Genomic DNA, 24739 nt, shown 5'->3' with positions numbered 1-24739 from the left:
CATGACTGTTAAATGTTTTATGCAGAATGAAGAAGGGAAGGGCTGGGTGGAAGAAGGGAAGGGCTGGGTGGAAGAAGGGAAGGGCTGGGTGGAAGAAGGGAAGGGCTGGGTGGAAGAAGGGAAGGGCTGGGTGGAAGAAGGGAAGGGCTGGGTGGAAGAAGGGAAGGGCTGGGTGGAAGAAGGGAAGGGCTGGGTGGAAGAAGGGAAGGGCTGGGTGGAAGAAGGGAAGGGCTGGGTGGAAGAAGGGAAGGGCTGGGTGGAAGAAGGGAAGGGCTGGGTGGAAGAAGGGAAGGGCTGGGTGGAAGAAAGGAAGGGCTGGGTGGAAGAAAGGAAGGGCTGGGTGGAAGAAAGGAAGGGCTGGGTGGAAGAAAGGAAGGGCTGGGTGGAAGAAAGGAAGGGCTGGGTGGAAGAAAGGAAGGGCTGGGTGGAAGAAAGGAAGGGCTGGGTGGAAGAAAGGAAGGGCTGGGTGGAAGAAAGGAAGGGCTGGGTGGAAGAAAGGAAGGGCTGGGTGGAAGAAAGGAAGGGCTGGGTGGAAGAAAGGAAGGGCTGGGTGGAAGAAAGGAAGGGCTGGGTGGAAGAAAGGAAGGGCTGGGTGGAAGAAAGGAAGGGCTGGGTGGAAGAAAGGAAGGGCTGGGTGGAAGAAAGGAAGGGCTGGGTGGAAGAAAGGAAGGGCTGGGTGGAAGAAAGGAAGGGCTGGGTGGAAGAAAGGAAGGGCTGGGTGGAAGAAAGGAAGGGCTGGGTGGAAGAAAGGAAGGGCTGGGTGGAAGAAAGGAAGGGCTGGGTGGAAGAAAGGAAGGGAGAGGTGGAAGAAAGGGAGAGGTGGAAGAAAGGGAGAGGTGGAAGAAAGGGAGAGGTGGAAGAAAGGGAGAGGTAGAAGAAAGGGAGAGGTAGAAGAAAGGGAGAGGTAGAAGAAAGGGAGAGGTAGAAGAAAGGGAGGGGTGGGAGGGAGGGTGGATTTGATTTAAATCAAGTTGATTTAAATGACTAGTGAAAACGCTCAATTTAAATCATAATTTTTAAACAGCATCTGTCATCTCTGTCCCGCAGCAGCTCCTCCTCTGACCCGCTGTTGACTCACGGACAGTCCCATTCACTTTATTGGGATGGCTGGTGATGCGGCAGTGAAACAAGGTAAGGGACATGGTGGCAGCAGTTGAGTGGATGCTGGTTAACAGGCATTGCCATGGTGGATCTAAAATGACAGGTGCTCTTTAAACTTAAGGAATCGACTCATTCTTGCTGGTAGTTAGTATCTTTACTATTTACAAACCAAATGAAGGTTACTGTGAAATTGTGTGAATGTGTCAGCAGCCAACTGGCAGTAGCCTCTAGCAACCCACTGGCCAGAGTCCCTCAGGGTGCGGAGTCTAAGCCTCAGTCTGCTGGTTCACCAGAGCCCCTGATGGTGAGGATGGACTTGAAGCAGCCTGAGACCAGGTCACGACCCCCGAGAAACACCAGCTGTGGTAGAGGCGGAAGCCAATGGCGTGGAGCAGGTGAGAGCTAGACGTGAAGAGGTATGCGTGGTCAGACAGGCCGGGTTGGTAACAGCGGAGCAGACAGTACAGAGCGGCAGGCAGAAGATTAACAGGTCACAAACCGGGTTCAGTAACAGGAGGTCAGGCAATCAGGATCAGGCAGAGAATACTCAGGACTAGCCAGGGGTCAGAGCAGGAGAAGACAGCAGTATCAGGAACAGGCTGGGTCCGCAACAAGGTATCAAACACAGGAGTAATCAGGACACAGGAACAAGACCATAAGGCGATTTGGAGGTGCACAGGGCTGGTTTAAATAGGGCACCCTGTGCTCTCATTGGTGCGGCCACGATCGCTAGTGCGCATGCGCGGCCGCCGCGATCACCTAGGACTCCGTGCTTGCCGGCTCTGAGCATGCGCGCACCGCCAAGATGCCGGGATCCCTGACATTGCCCCCCCCTACGGGCAGCCTCCGGATGCCCAAACGATCTCTCCTTTGTGGATGGTTGTGCTGAAACTCACGGATTAATCTGGGAGCGTGGACGTTCTGGGCTGGTTCCCATGAATTTTCCTCCGGGCCGTAGCCTTTCCATTTAATAAGGTATTGAACCTGACCTCCTCTCTTCCTGCAATCCAAGATTGCCTCTAACTCGAACTCTTCTTCACCGTCAATGTCCAAGGCTACTGGAGGGCTTAATCTGCGATCCGGAAACGGTCAGGAGTTGCAGGTTTCAATAGAGATACGTGGAATACTGGGTGTATATGAAAGGATTCAGGTAGTGCCAATTCGAAAGCTACCTCATTGATCTTTTGTTTCACCGGAAACGAGCCTATGAACTTGGGTGCCAACTTCTTTGATGGACAGGCCATTCTCAGGTTGGTTGTTGCTAACCATACCTGATCTCCTGGTTGTATGGCCAATTCCCCCCTTCTTTTATCGAATGCTCTTTTGCTATCCTCCTGGGCCTTTGTTACTGCTTCTTGTAATAATTTGTTGTTAGATGTGAAGAAATTCACGGCGTCCGGTGCTGCTGGCACTGGGTTCTCTGGAATCAAATCCGGAAGGAAGGTGGGGTGGAACCCATAGTTGGCGTAGAATGGTGATTGTTTGGTGGCGGAGTGGTTTGCGTTGTTGTATGCAAACTCTGCTAAAGGTAAGAGTGCCAGTCATCCTGCAGGAAAGAGGTATAGCACCTGAGGTATTGCTCCAACGTCTGGTTGGTTCGCTCTGTCTGCCCATTCGTCTGCGGGTGGTATGCTGAGGTGAATGACAGCTTGATCTCTAGTATTTCGCATAGGGCTCTCCAAAATCTTGACGTGAATTGGACTCCTCGGTCTGATACTATGTTTCTAGGAACTCCATGGAGCCTTACCACTTCTTTGATGAAAAGCTGATCGGTCTCGGGAGCAGAGGGTGTGTTCTTGAGCGGCAGAAAATGAGCCATTTTAGATAGGCGGTCAACCACCACGAATATGGCAGTGTGGTTTTGAGAAGGTGGCAGCTCTACGATAAAATCCATCAACACCATACTCCAAGGTCTGTCGGGCACTGGTAAGGGTCGTAGTAGGCCCCAAGCTTTGCTCCATGTAGGCTTACTCCTGTTGCATATGGCGCAGGTTTTGACGTACACTTCACAGTCCTTGGCCATACTTGGCCACCAAAACGTGCGCTGGGTGAGCTCTAACGTCTTGTTTATCCCAAAGTGTCCTGCCAGCGGATGGTCGTGACAGAATCCCAAGACCAGGGTTCGAGCCTCTTCGGGAACCACAATCTGTTCTCCCTTCCATAGCAACCCTTCCTTGTTCTGGACAGAGACCCCAGGTGGGTCAGGGGCCCCCATGGATGCGGCTTGTAACTTAGACAAGAGCTCAGACTGCAAGAGCAGGAAGTTACCGGCTGGCAGGATGGTATCGGGTTTAGGGACTTCCTTGGGATCTTCAAACATTCGTGACAGGGCATCGGGCTTTGTGTTTTTGGAGCCAGGCCGGTAGGTTATGTGAAAGGAGAACCTCGAGAAGAACAGCGCCCATCTAGCTTGCCGAGGTCTAAGGCGCTTAGCCGTTCTAAGGTACTCCAAGTTTTTGTGGTCAGTATAGACCAAAACTGGGTGCGGGGCACCTTCCAGGAGATATCTCCACTCCTCAAGCGCGGCTTTAATTGCCAGGAGTTCCCGATCCCCGATATTGTAATTTCTCTCCACCGGAGTGAGTTTCCTGAAGAAAAAAAGCTACTGGGTGCATGAGGTCTTTTATGCCTCCTCTTTGTGACAGAATAGCACCGCATAGCACTGCATTTTCGGATGAGTCTACCTCCAGAATGTATGGCCGGGATGTATCCGGGTGGCTTAAGATGGGGGCAACCGTGAACAGCTTCAAGGTCTCGAAGGCCACCTGTGCTTCTGATGTCCACTGGAATCATATTCCTGCCTTGGTAAGTTGGGTGATAGGTGACACCAACCCTGAGAAATTCTTAATGAATTTTCTGTAGAAGTTTGCGAAACCGATAAAGCGCTGCACCCCTTTATCTGTTGGGACTGGCCATTCCAGAATTGCGGAGATTTTCTGGGAGTCCATTGCAATTCCTGAGGTGGAGATGACCAACCCCAGGAACTGGATACGGTCTTGCTCAAAGCTGCATTTTTCCGCTTTAGCAAAAAGCCTGTGCTGGCGAAGTCGCTCCAATACGTTTCGAACATGACCTCTGTGTGTTTCCAGGGATGGTGAGAAGATTAGGATATCATCCAGGTAGACGATTACGAAGATGTCCAGATAATCGTTGAAGATGTCATTGACAAAGTGTTGGAACGTGGCCGGGGCATTGCACAACCCAAAGTGCCCAAATCGGGTGCGGAAAGCAGTCTTCCACTCATCCCCTTCCCAGATACGGACCAAGTTGTAGGCGCCCCTGAGATCCAGCTTCTTGAAGATGGAGGCCGCCTTTAGTCTCTGGAATAATTTGGGGACTAAGGGGAGAGGATAGCGATTCTTAACTGTGATTTTATTTAGTTCCCAGTAATCCACACAGGGTCTCAGCGACTGATCTTTCTTTTCGACAAAGAAAATTCCGGCACCCGTGGGAGATGTGGACGGCCGGATAAATCCTTTTTTGAGGCTCTCCTCGATGTACTCTTTCGAAGCCCCCAACTCCCGTTCTGATAGAGGGAAGATTCGGCCAAACGGAATCTCAGAGCCCGGCAAGAGGTCAATTGGGCAATCATATGACCGGTGTGGGGAAAGGATGTCCGCTCCCCCGTGGGCTAAAAACATCAAGATAGGCATGATAGGCCAAAAGGAATAGCCTGGACTAGTTCTTCCTCCGTGGTTACACAGTAGAGGGACCGAATGACCCCGGGTGTCTTGAGGCCACAGTGTTCCTGGCAATAAGAGGACGTGAACTTAATTGCCCCTGTTCTCCAGTCAATGTGAGGGTTATGGGCTCGTAGCCAAGAAAGTCCCAGGATTACTGGAAACAGGGGGGGACACGATAGCGTCCAAACGGAGGAATTTCTGGTGGCGTCCAGCTATTGTAGTGTGGATCGCCAGAGTTTCTCGATCTACTAGTCCGGACTTAATCTGGGACCCATCTGCCAAAAATATATTCAGACCCTGCTCTTTGGTCTGTAACGGAATTTGCTGGTGAGCTGCAAAGCCACGGTCGATGAAGCAGCTACATTATCCCGAATCAATAATGGCCAACGTTGGTACGAGTCTTCCGGGGAGCTGGAACGAGACAGGCACAGCTAAGTGAGTTGCATTGCTTAGGCATGAAGAAGGCACAGCAGAGGCAACTGAAGCACACTTGCGTATCTTCTCTGGACAAGAACGGACTATATGGCCAGCTGCTCCGCAATATAAGCACAAGTTGTTCAGCCGGCACCTCTGGCATTCTTCAAATGTCAGAGAGGGCCGCATCACTCCGATCTGCATCGGTTCGGGCCCATCAGCCAGTTCCTGACCTCGATTCCCGCTTGGGGGAGTAGATTGGAACGGAATCCGGGGTAACGTCCATGTTGGTCTGAAATTTGGATTGACCCTTTCTTGCCGGCGTTCCCGCAGCCTGCGGTCGATTTGGATGGCCACCTGAATCAAATCTTCCAGCGTGTTGGGTACACCAACTCTGGCCAGCTCGTCCTTAAGGTTCGGACAGGCCCAGCCGAAATTGGTGACGTAGGGCTGCGTCGTTCCACTGTGTATCCCCACTCCTGCGCCTGAATTCTGCCGCATAATCCTCCGCTGCCGGCGACCTTGTTGCAGTGTATGTAAAGTCGCCTCTGCCGAGGCGGCTCGTTGTGGATCGTCGTACAGTTGTGACATTGCCTTGAAAAATGATGACACGGAGTCTAAAATGTGAGTGACGATCCTCCATCAAGCGATGGGCCCAGCCTTGAAGTTCCCCCTGCAAAAGCGAAATAATGAATTCCACTTTTACCAATTCTGAGGCAAAGATTCGGGGTTGCAGGTCAAAGTAAAGCAGACAGGAGTTCTGGAAGGCCCTGAACCGCTTCCGATCCCCATTAAAATGCTCAGGCATAGGTACTCGAGGTTCTGGTGGAGGGATGGTGAAGACCGCTCTGGCGGAGGGTTCCGCGGAATCCTGGGCCGGGGGTGCACTCGCCGTGGCAGATGGCGTGGCTGTTGGAGCGGTTAGAGTCTGGATACGTCCCTCCAGATGAGTGTACCCCTCTTGCAGTGTTTTCACCGCCTGGGTAAGTGCCGCCAGGTGCTGGCATATCTTGTCCAGGGGTGAGGGACCTCTTCCTGGCTCAGTCATGGCCTTATAGTTCTGTCAGCAGCCGACTGGCGGTAGCCTCTAGCAACCCACTGGCCGGAGTCCCTCAGGGCGTGGAGTCTAGGCCTCAGTCTGCTGGTTCACCAGAGCCCCTGATGGTGGGGATGGACTTGAAGCAGCCTGAGACCAGGTCACGACCCCCGAGAAACACCAGCTCTGGTAGAGGCAGAAGCCAATGGCGTGGAGCAGGTGAGAGCCAGACATGAAGAGGTATGCGTGGTCAGACAGGCCGGGTTGGTAACAGCGGAGCAGACAGTACAGAGCAGCAGGCAGAAGAATAACAGGTCACAAGCTGGGTTCAGTAACAGGAGGTCAGGCAATCAGGATCAGGCAGAGAATACTCAGGACTAGCCAGGGGTCAGAGCAGGAGAAGACAGCAGTATCAGGAACAGGCTGGGTCGGCAACAAGGTATCAGAAACACAGGAGTAATCAGGACACAGGAAAAGACCATAAGGCGATTTGGAGATACACAGGGCTGGTTTAAATAGGGCGCCCTGTGCTCTCATTGGTGCGGCCGCTGCGATTGCCTAGGACTCAGTGCTCGCCGGCTAGGACAAGTCGGCGCTTTGCGCATGCGCGCACCGAGACCCCTGACAGAATGCATCAGTGCAGTGCATGTTCTCAGCTTTCTACAGCCTCATGCTACATAACAAAGCTCCATTTCTTGCTGAATAAACTAAATTATTAATGTATCTTAAATAGATAACTATCTTTAGATAGATTTTTACTCCAAAAGCATTTTATTAAAATAAACAAATGAAAAAAATCCGATTTTTTTTTTAAATTATCAATTTTTATCCACCAGGGGTGGGTGAAAGGAAAGTGTGGGTGAAAGGAAGGAAGGGGTGGGTGGAAGGAAAAGAGGCGATACTCACATGCTCAGTCAGATGCATCACAGCTGTCAGCTGCTCTGTGTTCAATTTCCCACCCACACATCCTCTGAAGCTGCAGACTGGAGTGTGGGCGGGCACAGCAGATCCAGCCTCTCCCCCCTTCTCCTATTGGTGCAGAGGATGGAGGGAGGGGCTGGGGACTGAGGAGCACAGCAGGGGGGCAGAAAGAAACTGAATGATCGGGGGTGATCGGTGCAGCGGTGGGGGGGCAGTGATAAGCAGCCATCTTTCTGTATGGCTTTCAAAGAAGCAGCTGGAAGCCAAGTCTCCTCTCCCTCCTGTGGCTTCCAGCTGCTTCATTGAAAGCCATAAAAAGGAGATGGCTGCTGGTCACTGCCCCCACCCACACACCTAGTCCCGGTGCTGCTCACCCCCACCTTATTTCCACTCTCCCAATGCGAGCGGCCGAGTGGAAATTTCGAGGACTGCTTTAGAACATTAAAAGGTTCTGAGAAATTTTGTACACAATTTTCCTAAGGATTTCATACAAAATTCTACTAGTGTATATCCAGCTTTAAAAAAGGAGCCCATATCTGCATCAGGGCATTGTATCTAAAGGGAATCTCTGTTACAAAATGTAGCAATCACCCCTGAAGGAGCCACTGGAAATTTGCCAAGGTTTTTTCCCTCAGCCAGGATTACGAACACAGTCACTCTTTGACTCAATAACAAGTCTGGGGGGGGGGTTCTTTTTGTAGCTTTTATTTTTGGAGTAACTTGGATAGGGTTGAATGAATTGAGCTTCTTTGGTTGATGGTCTGTGCAGTTTTGGCAGTTAGCAGCTAGATCTTATACTTGTGAACAACATTGTGGGAGTGAGTTTTGGATGGCCATGGGTATATGAGCAGTGTGTAATTGGATCTAGGATAGGAGCCACATGGGAACAGCCTGGAGTGTTATGTACCAAATTAAAAGCTGATCCCTGCTCTCCCTCATTTAGAGCCAGATCAGAGTTTGATCCTGCTCTTTGCTTAATAACCCCCATTTGGTTTTGTTTGGGTAATGTGATCTTCTCCCCCACAAGGAAGGATGTATACAGTTTCAATCTTTTCATGCTAGGTGATCTGATATGGCTTAGTTTTGCAACTCAATCGTGGATCCTGAGGAAGCAAATGCAGCGAAACTAGTCGATCCTATACGCTTATGGTTTATCACAAACTTAAGACTGTATGCTGATGCTAGACCATGATATCCATTGTTTCTATGTAAAATGACTTTAACTGGATGAATAAATATTTTATAGTATAGCTTTGTATATTTATCCCATTGTGAGGTACATATAAAGTCCCTTTTTTCTGAGTAAGATAGTTCCACATTTATGCTTAGGTGTGGTTACTTATGCTTGCTCTTTTGTCCCTGCTTTGAATTGAATGGGATACTACAAAAACAGAAACTATGTACAAGTTGAGGACAGTGATCTCCTTTCTATACAACTGAAGCAAAAGTCCTTGCATGTAGCAAACTGTGAACTTGGATTGTAGTAGACCAGTTAAAAGCAGGCTTCTTTCTTTAGAGCAACCAGAGTCCCTTTCAAAAAGAAATAGATAGACTAAGCTCTTCAGAACACCAGCTGATGCCCCCTTTAACAAACACACAACTGATGCTCTAGCACAAGAGCGGTGGCAGCAGCCCAGAAGTCTCTAAGATCTCTCACACTAGTCTGTACTTACAAAATGTCCAGAGACAGTTGGTTGCCTCCTTCCAACTTTGAAGCAACACCTTTCTCCAGTGATATCACACTAGATCTTCAGCAGAAGGCCCCTCAGTCAGCTCTCTGTAGCTTCAGCATTCAGGCCATCAGGTTGTCACGAACATAAAGCACATGGCAGTGTCACCCTGGAGGGAAGCAGCCCTCCAGGCTGGACTGATCCTCTGCAGGAAAAGACCCAGAAGCCCATCTCAAAGAGAAATTATACAGACTCCAAGCAGTCTTCAGGACCCTGTTCCCTGGGATTGGCCAGAGCTGCATAAATATTTGTACTGCCATCTGCATAACTCCACACCTATGTTACAGAGAATTCTACCACTCGCTGGAAGCAGAGAGCCATCAGACTAGCAGCAGCTGTGAACACTAAACTGAGCTAAATTAGTCAGCTGTACTTGTTACAGTGAGGCAAGCTAAATTTACCTAACAAAAACACACCCAGCTCCACTGAACACAGTGAGGCAGCATTAAATTTAATTAATCCCAGCACCCATCTAGGGGGGTGCTATATGCATTTACACTAGTACTTAGCACCAAGGCACCTTGGTAATCTTATGAAGCAAGTAAACATTTACTAATATCGGCAACTCCATCATCACTAGATAGGATTCTCCCAGCCCAGCTGGGTTTAGTTTTGTGCCAGAATACTTGATAATTTAGCACATGTACACTATAATGCAAAAAGTATTGGAATGCCTGCCATTACATGCACATGGCATCCTAGTCTTAGTCTGTACGGTTCAATACGGAGTTGGCCTACACTTTGCAGCTATACCAGCTTCAACTCTTCTGGGAAGGCTGTCCACAAGGTTTAGGAGTGTGTCTATGGCAGTGTTTCTCAACTCCAGTCCTCATGGACCCCCAACAGGTCATGTTTTCAGGATTTCCATTATTTTGCACAGGTGATTTGATCAGTTTCACTGCCTTAGTAATTACCACAGCTGTTTCATCTGAGGGAAATCCTGAAAACATGACCTGTTGGGGGTCCATGAGGACTGGAGTTGAGAAACACTGGTCTATGGGAATGTTTGATCATCCTTCCAGAAGTGCACGGAACATAGGGAGGGTGGGAGATAGAGAGAAAATTACTCTTCCTAACCTTGTTTAGCGGTTTCACTGGTACTACACCCCTTTTGAAAAATATATGTATAGGACCCTAACCAAAAGAGCTAATGGGGTTTTAAAAAAGGTACCACACCAATCAAAATGACATACAAAAAAAAAAAAAAAAAAAAAATCACCTGTGGGTGAAGCAAAAACACAAAGACGTGAGAATCCTAATAACAGCAAAAAGCGGCCACAGTCAGTTGGGTTGATATCTTAGATGCAAAGGCGTCACGGGTATCGGCCACAAAGAATGGCAGCCATAGCCTTGGAACAGAATAAGCCCAATCTATACAAATTATATAAGAAAGAGTACATGGCTAACAGTGGAAACAAATAATTGTATACATATTGAAATAGAACACCTGACCAAATAGCATCATAGGTGGTGATCAACAGTAAATTGTGTAATGTCCATTTGAAACCATGGAAAGTGCTTTGTTGTGAGATTGCAATGTGTTTTGTGAGGCACAGCCCACTTCTTCAGGGAACAAAACAAATTCCTACAATAAACCAAAACAGATCGACACATAATAATGTAATCATAAACAAATTATACAAAGCATCACAAAAACTGAACAAAATAACAGCAGTTACCAGTTGATGATGCCAACACATTCTCAGATAGCTCCTGCTAGATATAAATCACTAGTATCTGGATGGACAACAAGGGGCCTCCAGCGGCCATAGGAAATGATTATCAATCAAAAAACATTTGAGGACTTGAGAGCAACACAGTCACTCTAGGGGATCATAAAATACAGTTGATAAAATAAATTTTAAAAAAAGTTCCCCCCCCCCCTATACAGAGTACCAACTACACCCTACTCTCCAAAATTGGTGAAAAAGTTCAAACCCTCAGAGGGAAGAGGAGGGGGGGGGAAGCAAAATTGTAGAGAAAAGAGTGTTACTGAGATCCCCCAAATTGTAAGTGACTAACCTAAATAAACAGCAAAATACCAAGTTATTTAAAAAGGTATACAAGTCACAATCCATCCAGATACATACCATTAAAACAAGAGTCCAATGGTCAGATACTGCAAGTCATTAAGTGTGGTAAGGCATAGATTGCTTTCCAAAAAGTGGGGAAAAATATCTTAACGACAGAGGGGGAGGAGTAAACCTCAAACCCTCTTCTCCCCTGTGTAGTCCTGAATGAAGAAAAACCTCCAGAGTTTAAAATAGCAGTCAAATGGTGCCAAAATGGTGACGTGGGATGTAAACTGCACATGCGTGGTGATGTCAATGACGCACGGTGATGACGTCATGACGTGCAACGTCATGCAAGACATACAAAAACGTCCTAGCCATCTTAAAAAAAACAAGATGTGTAAGACCCTAAACAGACACAAAGTCAGCAAAAGGAAGTAATTACTGTAGATCAAAGACAGGACATAACCCCACAAGTGAAGCAATCGGATATCAATAGAGAAAATCACTCTTTAAAGAGTCTGGCCAGAAATGGCCATATAGCTGTCTTTATCTACCTTGCTTTGTGCACTGGTGCGCAGTCATGTTAGAACAGTAAGGGGCCATCCCCAAACTCTTCCCACAAAGTTGGGAGCATGAAATTGTCCAAAATGTCTTGGCATGCTGACGCCTTAAGAGTACCCTTCACTGGATCTAAGGGGCCAAGCCCAACCCCTGAAAGACAACCACACACCATAATACCCCCTCCACCAAACTTTTCACAATGCAGTCAGGCATGTACAGTTCTCCTGGCAACCGTCAAACCCAGACACGTCCATCAGATTGCCAGACAAAGAAGCACGTTCCATCACTTCAGAGAACACATCTCCACTGCTCTAGAGTCCAGTGGTGGCGTGCTTTATACCACTGCATCCGACACTTTGCATTGCACTTGGGGATGTAAGGCTTGGATGCAGCTGCCATGGAAACCCATTCCAAGAAGTACTGTTGTTGTGCTAATCTGAAGGCCACATGAAGTTTGGAGGTCTTTAGCTACTGAAGATAGAGATATATATATATATATATATATATATATATATATATATATATATATAGCTTTTTATCTCTATTTTCACCTGGTGATCTGGCCAGCAATGCACCTCATGCACACTGAGTGTTTGCTCAGCTCCTCTAAACGCTTTTGTTCCTAGCAGACTAAAAGCTGCTTAACCACTTGTCGACCGCAGATAGCCGAATGACGGCTACACTGCGGCCAGCCAATTCTAGGAGATCATATGAAGTCCTCCCAGAACGCTCCCTGCTGCGCGTCCCTAGGGACACGCACTCGGCGATCTCCATGTCCTACGGACACAGCTGATCACGTGACGTGGTAAAATGCCAATCACAGCGGCCTTTTACCACGTGATCAGCCTTGTCCAATGACAGCAGATCAATGGAAAATGCAGTTGCCGGTTATCAGCTGCACTTTCCTCACGCTATCACAGCGTGAGGAAAGTACTGTCGATAACCAGCAATTGTCAGAGGACGGATTGGCACCGATCAGGACACGGATGATCATTGCCCAGCAGTGCCACCCACAAGTGCCCATTATTGTTGCATATCAGTGCCACCCATCAGTGTCGCCTCATCAACGCACATCAGTGAAGGAGAAAAATTACCCGTTTGCAAAATTTTATAATAGAAACAAAGAAATTTTTTTTTTTTTTATTTTTGCTTTTTTTTGTTTTTAGCGCAAAAAAATAAATCACCCAGCAGCGAATACAAAAGAAAGCTCTATTTGTGTGAAAAAAAAATGATAAAAATTTCATATGGGTACAATGTTGCATGACCGCACAATTGTCAAAGTGCAACAGCACTGAAAGCTGAAAATTGGCCTGGGCAGGAAGGGGGTATAAGTGCCCGGTAGGCAAGTGGTTAAAGGATAAGTTTGCCTTTGGGAACATGTTACACCCATTTTTTTGGGTGGAACTTGCAACATGTTCCCACTGCATGAGCCACTGCCCACTTTGCTGCATCTAGGGACAGATTCTTAAAAACAACGCAGCTGTGTGGGGCTCTGCCACTTCATTCATGCACAGAATTCTGTGAATGGAAATCTACAAGTACTGACAGCCTTTGTGGCTGTTGGCCGGTAGTTCTCAATGAACTACCATGGCGCTGTTGAAGTTCAGTGATTCTTCCTGTCAGTTTGTATCTGCCTGCCTGTACGAATTATGAGCACACAGATACACTGACAAGCCTGCATGGCACTCGCGATCAAAGGTGCAATGCTTTGTAGTTCACAAGTAGAAAAAAAACAAAACAAAAAAAAATAAATAAAATGCACATTTTTACCCGCAAAAAGATGTGCATTATCTTTTTTAAAAAAAAGTTGAACTTATCCTTTAGTAAAAGCCACATACTGCACATGTGATTATGCCATTCTAATGGCCAGAACATTTCTTTATTCTGGCCATTAGAATGCATTAACACACAAATGTGCCTAGCGTTACATCAGGTTAGAAGCACTTTGTTCTTTTTCTCTCCAAATGTTCCTCTGCTGAAAGAATTGGAAACACGTTTTTTTTTTCAGTATCTAAACACTCCCTTTCATTCACACCTGTAAATGACTATGTGTGCATGGACACATATACAACATAGATGGGCATTTACAGGCAGAAATAGAAAACTCCAAAATGCCTATAAAAAGACATTTCTTTTTTTTTTTTTACACCTAGTCTGCATTGGGTCACAGAGTGCCCCCAATCTGGTTGAAGAAGCATAGGAGGCACCTTTGGATAGTGGCATTGTTGATCTGCAGGTGAGGGAGTGCAAGATTATACTAGCAGATTTAGATACACTAACACATTGAAGCCAAACTTCAGCTAATACTTTCTAAACAGTTTTATTTCTTCCTTTTGGGAAATTAATTTTACATAAATAAAAGTTGATCATTGTAAACACCCCTGTCAGTGCTAAATGGTTTTTCTCAACCCTCTAACTGCTACATCGGCAGAATTGCTTGCTCTATTGGGGGAAAAAAAAAAAAACAATTACTGGCTGGGTCATCAGATAAAAATAAAAGGATAGCCTAAAAAAAGAAAACTAATGTTGTGTCACACCTAATAAATGTTTGATTTTGGGTTTAACACTGCTTTAAGTATAAGGGCTCATGTACACTGCAGCTCCTAAACTGACGTTCAGCAGCTGTTCAGCATTTTTTTTTAAGCAGCCCCTGAACTCTCCCTAATGTTTTCCTATGTGTCCATGTACACATAGTCATTTACAGTCGTTTACAGGCAGTTGAGTTTACAGTCTTTTTTTGAACGCACCAAACTTGTGTTCAGGAGTAGATTTTACCGGCGTTTCAAACGCCAAATGCTCGTAAACGTGGTTAACCACGTTTATAAGAGTTTATGTTTAGAAGCGTTTTTTTACCTGTTCCATGTCCAGATGCTGTCCAGAAATGCATGCAAAGCATTTTCCACGTATTCAAATGGACCTAGTACACCAGCGCAGTCAGTTCCAGGTTTCACGTGATGGAAAAAAATGGTAGAACGCGCTGCATTATGCTCATGATGGGATCCATAGTGAACACAACCAGAAAAGACAGGTCATCTCAACACATACTGATCTCTCCGCTTCGGTTCTCTCTATTCCTCTCAAAATGTCTGAAATATTTATTTTATTACTATTTTTCAGTGCATTCTGGGCATTTGGAAGGTCTCCTTAGGTTATTTGTTAAAACGCACATAAACGCGGTATGCAAATGCAGCTTTTTAACCTATGTTTTCCAGCAGTTTCCATCGTTCAGAAGAGTTTTCCAAAAGTCCCGTGTACATGAACCCTAACTCACATACAGCAAGCAATGTGCATGAACCACACATCAATACACTTTTAAGTCATTGTCCAGCGCATTACATTACAGAATTTCTAGCCAACATAACAGTTCTTTAGGCAGGCTCTATTACTAGCCGTCATCTCAGACATAAATCTTCCAGTAATAGTGGCAGTTAGAAAACTGGTTTGTTCAGCTTCCCAGATCAACCAGCATTCCACTGAACACAGCTGTCAGGGGTTATTTTTATTCTTCAACCCAACATATTACCAGAGGTGCTCGGTAATCTACAATACAATACTGCAACACATGAAAACTGCCCTGTGTGCGGACACTTGATGGCACGATCACAACTTACTAATACTCATCCATGATCATGGGTTTCAGTGCTACAGACTAAATACTTTAGAAAAAAATATTATATTTATATATATATATATATATATATATATATATATATATATATATATATATATATACACACACATACACATACACACACACACACACACACACACACACACACACACATACACAGAGGTGTCCCTAGGGTTGGTGTCACTCGGCGAGATAACACTTGGTGACACCCCCTCCGACGATCCCCGCAGGATGGATCGGATCTTCGGATTGAGCATAATGGATCAGAGTCCGATCCATTATGCTCCCCAATCCGCAGATCCAATCCATCCTGCGGGGATCATTGGCTTGCTTTAAAATTTACCCTTTTGTGAAGTGGGTCCGGTGTCACCCCGTGCGGTAGGTGTAACCCCGTGCGGAGCCTAGGGACACCACTGTGTGTGCATATATAATTTTTTGTTTTTAATAATTATATATTTCTAATGTAGATAGTCTGTAGCATTATGTGTATATATACATATGTAACAGTATATATATATATATATATATATATATATATATATATACACACATATGTAACAGTATATATTTCTAATGTACATAGTCAGTCTGTAGCACTGAAACACATGATCATAGATGAGTATTAGTAAATCGTGATCATGTTATCAAGTGTCCACACACAGGGAAATTAAAGGTAGTTGTCATGTGTTGCTATATATATACGTGTGTGTGTATCCCCATGTACATGGTCACAGACCTGTCCTTAGAGATGAAGCTCCTCATAAGCCGATCAGCTGCAGACACGGCCGGACAGTCATCTGACTCTAAGAACACTGACAAACCAGCAGAACACGAGCTCAATAGGGAATGACGTCATAAACTTTTAAAACTGCCGGGGAATAAATCCAGTTTCCGGCCATGAAGCTTCTCGGCCAATGAGATTAAATCTCCGGCGCTAGCAGTATAGAGTGTGGCGCCCTGCATGCCGGGAGGAAGGTCGGAGACTAGAGGATGGGAACATGTAGTGTTGAGGATGCCATGATAGGGGTGGCGAGAAAGAGATTCGCTTTCGTGCTTCTTTAGCAGACGTTTGAAAACCGTGTTATTGTTACATGACTGTGATACAGAGACTGCATTAGCGACTTCAGTGCTAAATAAAAAGACAATATAAAATATAGTAACTATGTATAAATATTAGACTGTTTTATTGCCCTCAATCTTCGTGAGACTGAGGGATACGTGTTTACTATCATTTTAATGAAGGGGAAACACTATACTGAATCTGAGTTCAACAAAAGTTGTAGGTGGAGGCAGATAGCCAGTTACTGAAATATTAGCTAGCCACACCCTTCTCAAATAACTAGTCATTTTCACCTTTTTGTGAAATAAATCTAATATGTATAGATACAGTACACGGGTTAGACAAAAAAATGGAAACACTAAATGGTTTGCAAGTCTGAAAGTGACAAAATGTTTTGCTATTGAAAGCAGAAGTGATGTAACATTCTTTTGCTTCTGACTGAGACAAAAGGACATTGCACAGGATTGTGATCTGGATTGTGAATTCTGCGCAATGTCCTTTTGGCTCTTTCGGTCAGTTGACCATGTCGACTGCGCTAATGCTTATCAGACGCTGTTTTCCCGGAAACTGTAAATGCAAATGTAACAGAGCTCAGCAGTATGTAGGGCAGTGTACAGGGGTCAGTAGTATGTAGAGCAGTGTACAGGGGTCAGTAGTATGTAGAGCAGTGTAAAGGGGTCAGCAGTATGTAGGGCAGTGTACAGGGGTCAGTAGTATGTAGAGCAGTGTAAAGGGGTCAGCAGTATGTAGGGCAGTGTACAGGGGTCAGCAGTATGTAGAGCAGTGTAAAGGGGTCAGCAGTATGTAGGGCAGTGTAAAGGGGTCAGCAGTATGTAGGGCAGTGTACAGGGGTCAGCAGTATGTAGGGCAGTGTACAGGGGTCAGCAGTATGTAGGGCAGTGTACAGGGGTCAGCAGTATGTAGGGCAGTGTACAGGGGTCAGTAGTATGTAGAGCAGTGTAAAGGGGTCAGCAGTATGTAGGGCAGTGTAAAGGGGTCAGCAGTATGTAGGGCAGTGTACAGGGGTCAGTAGAGCAGGCTGTGCATTGCTGTAGAACAGGCTGTGCGTTGCTGTAAAGTAGGCTGTGTGTTGCTGTAGAGTAGGCTGTCCATTGCTGTAGAGCAGGCTGTGCGTTGCTGTAGAGCTGGCTGTCCATTGCTGTAGAGCAGGCTGTGCTGGTGGTAGACCGGAACAGAAGGCAGGCACAGGACAGCAGGTTCATATGAACGAGAGTAGGGTCAGACAGTCCGGGTCGGCAACTGACAGGCAAAACAGAGTACAATGCAGCAGGCAGAAGAATAGGTCAGGCCAGGGGCGGTAATAGTAGGGAGATGGGAGGATAAACAGAACGAGCAGACAAAGACGAAATCCAGAGATGAGCCAGGGGTCGGTACAGACATCGTTTAGGCAGGGTCAGAGGCAGATGAAGTCGGTATGAGGAAGGAAGTCAACACAGGAACAGGTATCAGATGCTTCAGCGAACATAGCGACAAGGACTCCAGGCCATAGTACGGTTTAAATAGCCCTCCTGGAGCCAATGCATACTCAAAAGTTTGTTCATGCATGTGCACCTGCAATCCGGCCATGGGCAGAGTCCCTCAAACCAGGGCATCTGTGTACCTGGACATTCCTTTTCTGACAGCTACATGATGAAAAGGAGATGCTCACATTTGCACACTTTTTTATTCAGATCTAGCGCCAACCACAGATCAGTTCTTACCTCAGCGTTGCTCTGTCTCATTGCAGCCTGAGGCTAACATATGCACCTCCAGCAAAAAAAAAAGGCAGGCCAAGCGCGATCATCTTCGGGCACCCGCAGCAAAAAGTCTGACAGTTGTGGCACTGTCTGTAAGTCTGTGAGCAGATTTGAATTATGGGATGCAAGGTCATGTCTGTTGGGACAGCACTTTAAAAGCCGTGCATGTCCCGACCAGTTCATGATTGTTGGCAGCTATGGCCATGCACACAGTGAATGGTGGAAGTGAGGCTTCCCACCTGTTAGCTAGGTGTCTCATCACACAGTGGAAGCAAAAAGAATGTTACATCACTTCTACTTCCAACACAAAGCATGCTGTCACTTTCACACCTACAAATCATGTAATTTTTCAATTTTTTGTCTAACCCGTCAGTAAAATGTATCTTCTCTCTTCTCCTTTGTTTCACATCTCCCAAATGTAAGCTTTCTTATGCTGTTCTCACACTTTATTTTCTACGGTGGCTACATTTGTTCTTCATGAGAAAAAGTAAATACATTTTGCTTTTCTTTTCTACAGCATCACCATATGGCTGGCGTGACAGTTATCAAGGATAATGACTGGCGACAGTAAGTAAAAAAAAAAAATTATATATATATATATACATACATACATAAATACACACATACATACACTATACGTGTATATATATATATATATATATACAGTCATGGCCGAAATTGTTGGCACCCTTGATATTTCTCCAGGAAATCATGTATTTCTCACGAAACGTATTGCATTAACACATGTTTTGCTATACACATGTTTATTCCCTTTGTGTGTATTGGGACAAAACAAAAAAAGGGAGGAAAGAAAGCAAATTCGACATAATGTCACACAAACCTCCAAAAATGGGCTGGACAAAAGTATTGGCACCCTTTCACAACTGCGGATAAATAAGAATGTTACAAGCATGTGATGCTCCTGTAAACTCACCTGGGGCAAGTAACAGGTGTGGGCAATATAGAAATCACACCTGAAAGCAGATAAAAAGGAGAGACGTTCACTTAACCTTTGCATTGTGTGTCTGTCTGTGCCACACTAAGCATGGACAACAGAAAGAGGAGACGAGAACTGTCTGAGGACCTGAGAACCAAAATTGTGGCAAAATATCAACAATCTCAAGGTTACAAGTCCATCTCCAGAGAACTAGATTTGCCTTTGTCCACAGTGCGCAACATTATCAAGAAGTTTGCAACCCATGGCACTGTAGCTAATCTCCCTGGTCGTGGACGGATGAGGAAAATTGATGAAAGATTGCAACGCAGAATAGTCCGGATGGTGGATAAGCAGCCCCAAACATGTTCCAAAGACATTCAAGCTGTCCTGCAGGCTCAGGGAGCATCAGTGTCAGCGCGAACTATCCGTCGACATTTAAATGAAATGAAACGCTATGGCAGGAGACCCAGGAGGACCCCACTGCTGACACAGAGACATAAAAAAGCAAGACTACAGTTTGCCAAAATGTACTTGAGTAAGCCAAAAGCCTTCTGGGAAAACGTCTTGTGGACAGATGAGACCAAGATAGAGCTTTTCGGTAAAGCACATCATTCTACTGTTTACCGAAAACGGAATGAGGCCTACAAAGAACAAAACACAGTACCTACGGTAAAATATGGTGGAGGTTCAATGATGTTTTGGGGTTGTTTTGCTGCCTCTGGCACTGGGTGCCTTGACTGTGTGCAAGGCATCATGAAATCTGAGGATTACCAAAGGATTTTGGGTCGCACTGTAGGGCCCAGTGTCAGAAAGCTGGGTTTGCGTCCAAGATCCTGGGTCTTCCAGCAGGACAATGACCCCAAACATACGTCAAAAAGCACTCAGAAATGGATGGCAAAGAAGCGCTGGAGAGTTCTGAAGTGGCCAGCAATGAGCCCAGATCTAAATCCCATTGAACACCTGTGGAGAGATCTTAAAATTGCTGTTGGGAAAAGGTGTCCTTCCAATAAGAGAGACCTGGAGCTGTTTGCAAAGGAAGAGTGGTCCAAAATTCCGGGTGAGAGGTGTCAGAAGCTTATTGATGGTTATAGGAAGCGACTGATTTCAGTTATGTTTTCCAAAGGGTGTGCAACCAAATATTAAGTTAAGGGTGCCAATACTTTTGTCCAGCCCATTTTTGGGGTTTTGTGTGACATTATGTCATATTTGCTTTTCTGCCTCTGTTTTATATTTGTTCCAATACATACAAAGGGAATAAACATGTGTATAGCAAAACATGTGTTAATGCAATACCTTTTTTGTGTGAAATACTTGATTTTCAGGAAAAATATCAAGGGTGCCAACAATTTCGGCCATGACTGTATATATATATATATATACACACACAGTATATCACAGAAGTGAGTACATCCCTCACATTTTTGTAAATCTTTTATTCTATCTTTTCTTGTGACAACACTGAAGAAATGACACTTTGCTACAATGTAAAGTAGTGAGTGTACAGCTTGTATAACAGTGTAAATTTGCTGTCCCCTCAAAATATCTCAATACACAGCCATTAATGTCTAAACCGCGGGCAACAAAAGTGATTTTTGTCTCATTTTTTTACATCACAGAAACCTGACATTTTAACAGGGGTGTGTAGACTTTATTACATAACATATGATACTGTGATTGGCCACAGTTATTACATGGTACAGGTTTGCTGTGCACAGGCCTGGTACCATGCAATCGCTGTGACCATTCACATCAATCACATGTGGTACCAGGGCCATGCACAGCTGCCTGGTACAACAATCTGTGTTCTGTGGTATCTGGAGAACAGATCATGCAGCTGCGTGTCTCCAAGGGGTAATAAAACATCCTTCTGGGATAACAGTGCTTCTGCCAAGTCATTTTTGGTATAATAGGCCTGGCAGGAAGTGGCTAAACAAAAAAAAAAAAACAGAGCCACGATATAATTGATATTTTAGAACAGGGGTCTCCAAAATTTCTAAACAAAGGGCCAATTTACTGTTCTTGAGGCTTTGGGAGGAACAGACTGTGTCCAATGGGAGTAGAAAATGCCCTGCCATCAGTGGGCATAAACAATGCTACATTATGGGTTTTATAGGGAGAAAGAAGGATTTATTGTTGGTATCAATGGGAAGAATAGTGCCATCAATGGTGTCAGCGGGAAGATGGCCAAACCTGTATTCCTAATTTTTAAGGACAGGTGTCAGGGTACAAATCGATTAAAGACTGGCACTGTCGCCAATACCCAGCATTAGGTTGTGCATTCCTGTTCACATTGCACGCCTTATCCCACTCCTGATTGACCTTCTGTGTATGACCCGGCTCCTGACCCAGCTCCTACAGCTGGCAACCAGTGCTTCTTTGGGCCGAGCATCTCCTGTCCTGACCTCCAGGGGTATTCCGCACTCAGCAACAAGGGGAGCCCACTCAGTACTCTGGCCTCTGACCAGGTACGTGACATAGTGACTGGAATTGTATTAGCGGATTGGTGAAAAGCCAATGTGGTATTAATATTTAAAAAAATGTCCAAGAAATATATCTGGGAACTACAAGCCAGTTAGCCTAACATCAATAGCATGTAAACTATTGGAGGGGATGATATGGGACCATATCCAAGAATTTGCTTATGAAAACACTAGCACTAGTACTAACCAGCATGGATTTATGACAGATCATTCTTGCCAGACCAATATGTTAACATTCTTTGAGAAAGTAAGCTGTTATGCCGCCTGTGGATATGGTGTGTTTTGGATTTCACCAAAGCATTTCATACAGTTCCCCATAAACACTTAATTTACAAATTCAGGTCTGTTGGCATAGACGTTAGTATATGTATCTGGATTGAAAACTGGTCACAGGAGAACATCAAATGGGTGGAAATAAATAGCATATATTCTGAATGGTCTGGAATTTTAAATTGGGTAGCCCAGGGCTCTGTCATGGAACCAATTCTATTTAATTTTTTCAGAAATTTTAAAAAACGTTGGTATAAATAGTTCAATCTCAGTGTTTGCTAATGATACAAAGCTAAGCAGTATAATAACTGTATAGCAGTGTAGAGAAACATTACAGGAAGACCTTAAAAAAAAAATAAAGGAGTGGGCAACTACATGACAAATGAGCTGCCATAAAGGGGATGATTGTGGCATCTGGAACCCCAGGTACCCCTCAAGAGAAACAGGACAGGTTCTCTAGGTGCCCATACTAGTGGAGTCAAGGGCCAGAACTTGTTTCGGCACTGGGCTCTGAAATCCAGTTCGGATTCACAGGAATCTGGGTGGTCCTGCCAAATCCAGGAGAGTTGGGACTGCACTGCAGATGAACATTACAACCTGAAGTGTCCCTAATCAAAAAACAAAATCACTGTGTTGCCAATGGTCATCTTCAGGTCAGTGTGCAGCACCATTGTCATTAACAATAATTCTTTATAATCCTAAGGCCTTTAGCAGCGGTGTCACTACAGGGGGGCCCCCCTTAGGTTATTCTTTGCCCTCTCCCCCCCCCCCTGCTAAATTATGCTGCTGGGCTGTGGTGGAACTACCAGGCGCAAAAGGGTTTCCCTTGCAACTGGGCAATGGAGTTCCGCCACTGTAGGGTTGCAAAGGTCACACATGCGTTCCAAGCCCTGGAGTTCTGCTATTGTGGGGGGCCCTCCAGAGCCCAGTCTGTGGCTCCATGGCAGGGTTGTTGGTTGCAGTTGTAAACAGTGAGAGTCTATTACACTCTCTCTCACACTGCCCAGACCCAGCACCGACAGCCTGTCCCCCCCCCCTCCTTGCACAGATGGGAGATGAGATAGAGAAAGCTGGACTTTCTCCTCCTTTTCCCACCCCCTATCCACACCTATGTGCCCAGCCGGTAACTACTGTACATGGTGGAGGGTCTATGCAGAGTAGAGATCCCTGAAGTGTCCCCCCTCCCTTCTCTCTCTTGCTTCTGTGTACACTAATTTTAGGGGGACTCAGAACCAAGGGGTACTCAGTGGACTCTGCTGTAAGTGGGGGCTTTGGTGAGCAGAGACTCCCTTACATCAGTGTTCCACTTTACACCAGAGTCCACGGTGTTCCCCATACATCAGAACCCCCCCTTTAAATCAGGTTTCCCAGAGCACCCCTTACATCAGAGTTCCCCTTTTACATTGAAATTCTGATGTAAGGGAGGCTCTGGGAACCCTGATTTAAGGGGGGACTCTGATGTAAGAGGAGCGTTGTGGACTCTGGTGTAAAGAGGAACTCTGATGCAAGGGGTGCTTTGGGAACCCCGATTATAGGGGAATGCTGGGGAACTATGATGTAAGTGGGAGCTCTGGTTTTTAGAGACCCCTTATATCAGAGGTACCTTTGGCACTAGTAGTTTTCCCCCTTACATCAGAGTCCCCGCCTTACATGAGAGTTTTCAGTGTTTCTTCTTAAATCCCCCTTCTCCCTTATTTTAGAGTCCCCAAAGTTCTCCCCTACATCAGAGTCCCCGGAGTTCTCCCTTACTTTACAGACCTCAGAATCCTCCCTTGCATTGGAGTCTGCAGAGTCCTCCCTTACATCAGAGTTTGTAAGGGAACTATTTAAGTTCAGATGCAAAGGGGAATTCTGCATGTTCCGATTAAGGGGAACTCTGCAAGTTCAAATGTAAAGGGGAACTTTGTGAATTCAGATGTAAAGGGGAACTTTGTGAATTCAGATGTAAAGGGGAACTCTGCGGAATCAGATGTAAGGGGAACGCTGCAAATTCAGATGTAAATGGGAATGCTGCAAATTCAGATGTAAAGGGGAACTCTCTGAATTCAGATGTAAAGGGGAACTCTCTGAATTCAGATGTAAAGGGGAACTCTGCCAGTTCAGTTGTAAAGGGGTACTCTGCCAGTTCAGTTGTAAAGGGGAACTCTGCCAGTTCAGTTGTAAAGGGGAACTCTGCGAGTTCAGTTGTAAAGGGGAACCTCTGTAGACTCTGATGTAAGGGGGGACTCTTGTGATTATATCCATAATTGCCAGTGGCTGTCACAACTGAACTCTGCGCACATCACATGATGATTATCTTTGACAGTGTCATTGCAGTACATGCTGCGGCCTGCGACATACCCATATGAAGAGACCGAAAATGCTGCACATTCCAGCCGAATCTCCTCCTACCTCCTCCCCCAGCAGCTTCAGGTACTCATGAGGACTGCTTCCTCAAGGGGAAGCCTGCCTCCTCCTTGCTTTCTCCTGCAGTTTGAGTGGTCGGAATGGGGGTGTGGCCGGCCTCAGAAATCATGCCGGGCATGGAAGGATGACATTGCCTCAGAGAAAGGGATGTGAGCTGAGTTGATGTTTGAAAACTTGTTTGAGAAGGTAGGCTACTGGCAATGGTTCATGTCAGGAAGGTTTCCTTTGCAGCAAGGTGAGGTAAGATGTAAAGGTATCAAGGAATAGCAGGAAAGGGTAGAGTGTGCAGGGGAGTTGCCTGAGACTGCAGGCAGACAGTAGCCACTAATAGTAGTGCTGCTCACTTCAACTGCTACCTCTGCATTCCACTGCTTAGTGGCTGATGCAGTGTTGGAGCTAAGAGCAGAGGTCATTGAATAAGGCTACATTCCCACAGGCAACTAGAAATGGCACTTGTGAGCTGCTATCTATGGCTGTCTGCTCAGCCAGCAATTACTTATGGAACATGACCATCTCCTGTATCATGTCTGCAGTCTCTGACCATCTCCTGTATCATGTCTGCAGTCTCTGACCACCTCCTGTATCATGGCTGCAGTCTCTGACCATCTCCTGTATCATGGCTGCAGTCTCTGACCATCTCCTGTATCATGGCTGCAGTCTCGGACCATCTCCTGTATCATGGCTGCAGTCTCAGACCATCTCCTGTATCATGGCTGCAGTTTCTGGCCATCTCCTGT

The 24739-nt window shown here is 45.8% G+C and overlaps 1 protein-coding gene across 1 annotated transcript in view; it reads right to left on the bottom strand.

Annotated features, from left to right (window-relative positions):
• Positions 1-15953, bottom strand: part of MELK (maternal embryonic leucine zipper kinase) — a 132294-nt gene extending 116341 nt beyond the window's left edge. The window contains exon 1 of the mRNA XM_089670896.1: positions 15829-15953. The gene's annotated coding sequence lies outside the window, so the exon portion shown is untranslated. The remainder of the gene's footprint in view (positions 1-15828) is intronic.
• Positions 15954-24739: the final 8786 nt, after the last annotated feature.

This window comes from Staurois parvus, unplaced genomic scaffold (assembly GCF_062004578.1).
Source record: "Staurois parvus isolate SC_StPar_1 unplaced genomic scaffold, SC_StPar_1.0 ptg000096l, whole genome shotgun sequence".
Classification (NCBI taxonomy): Eukaryota; Metazoa; Chordata; class Amphibia; order Anura; family Ranidae; genus Staurois; species Staurois parvus.
This window is presented reverse-complemented; position numbering and strand designations above follow the sequence as displayed.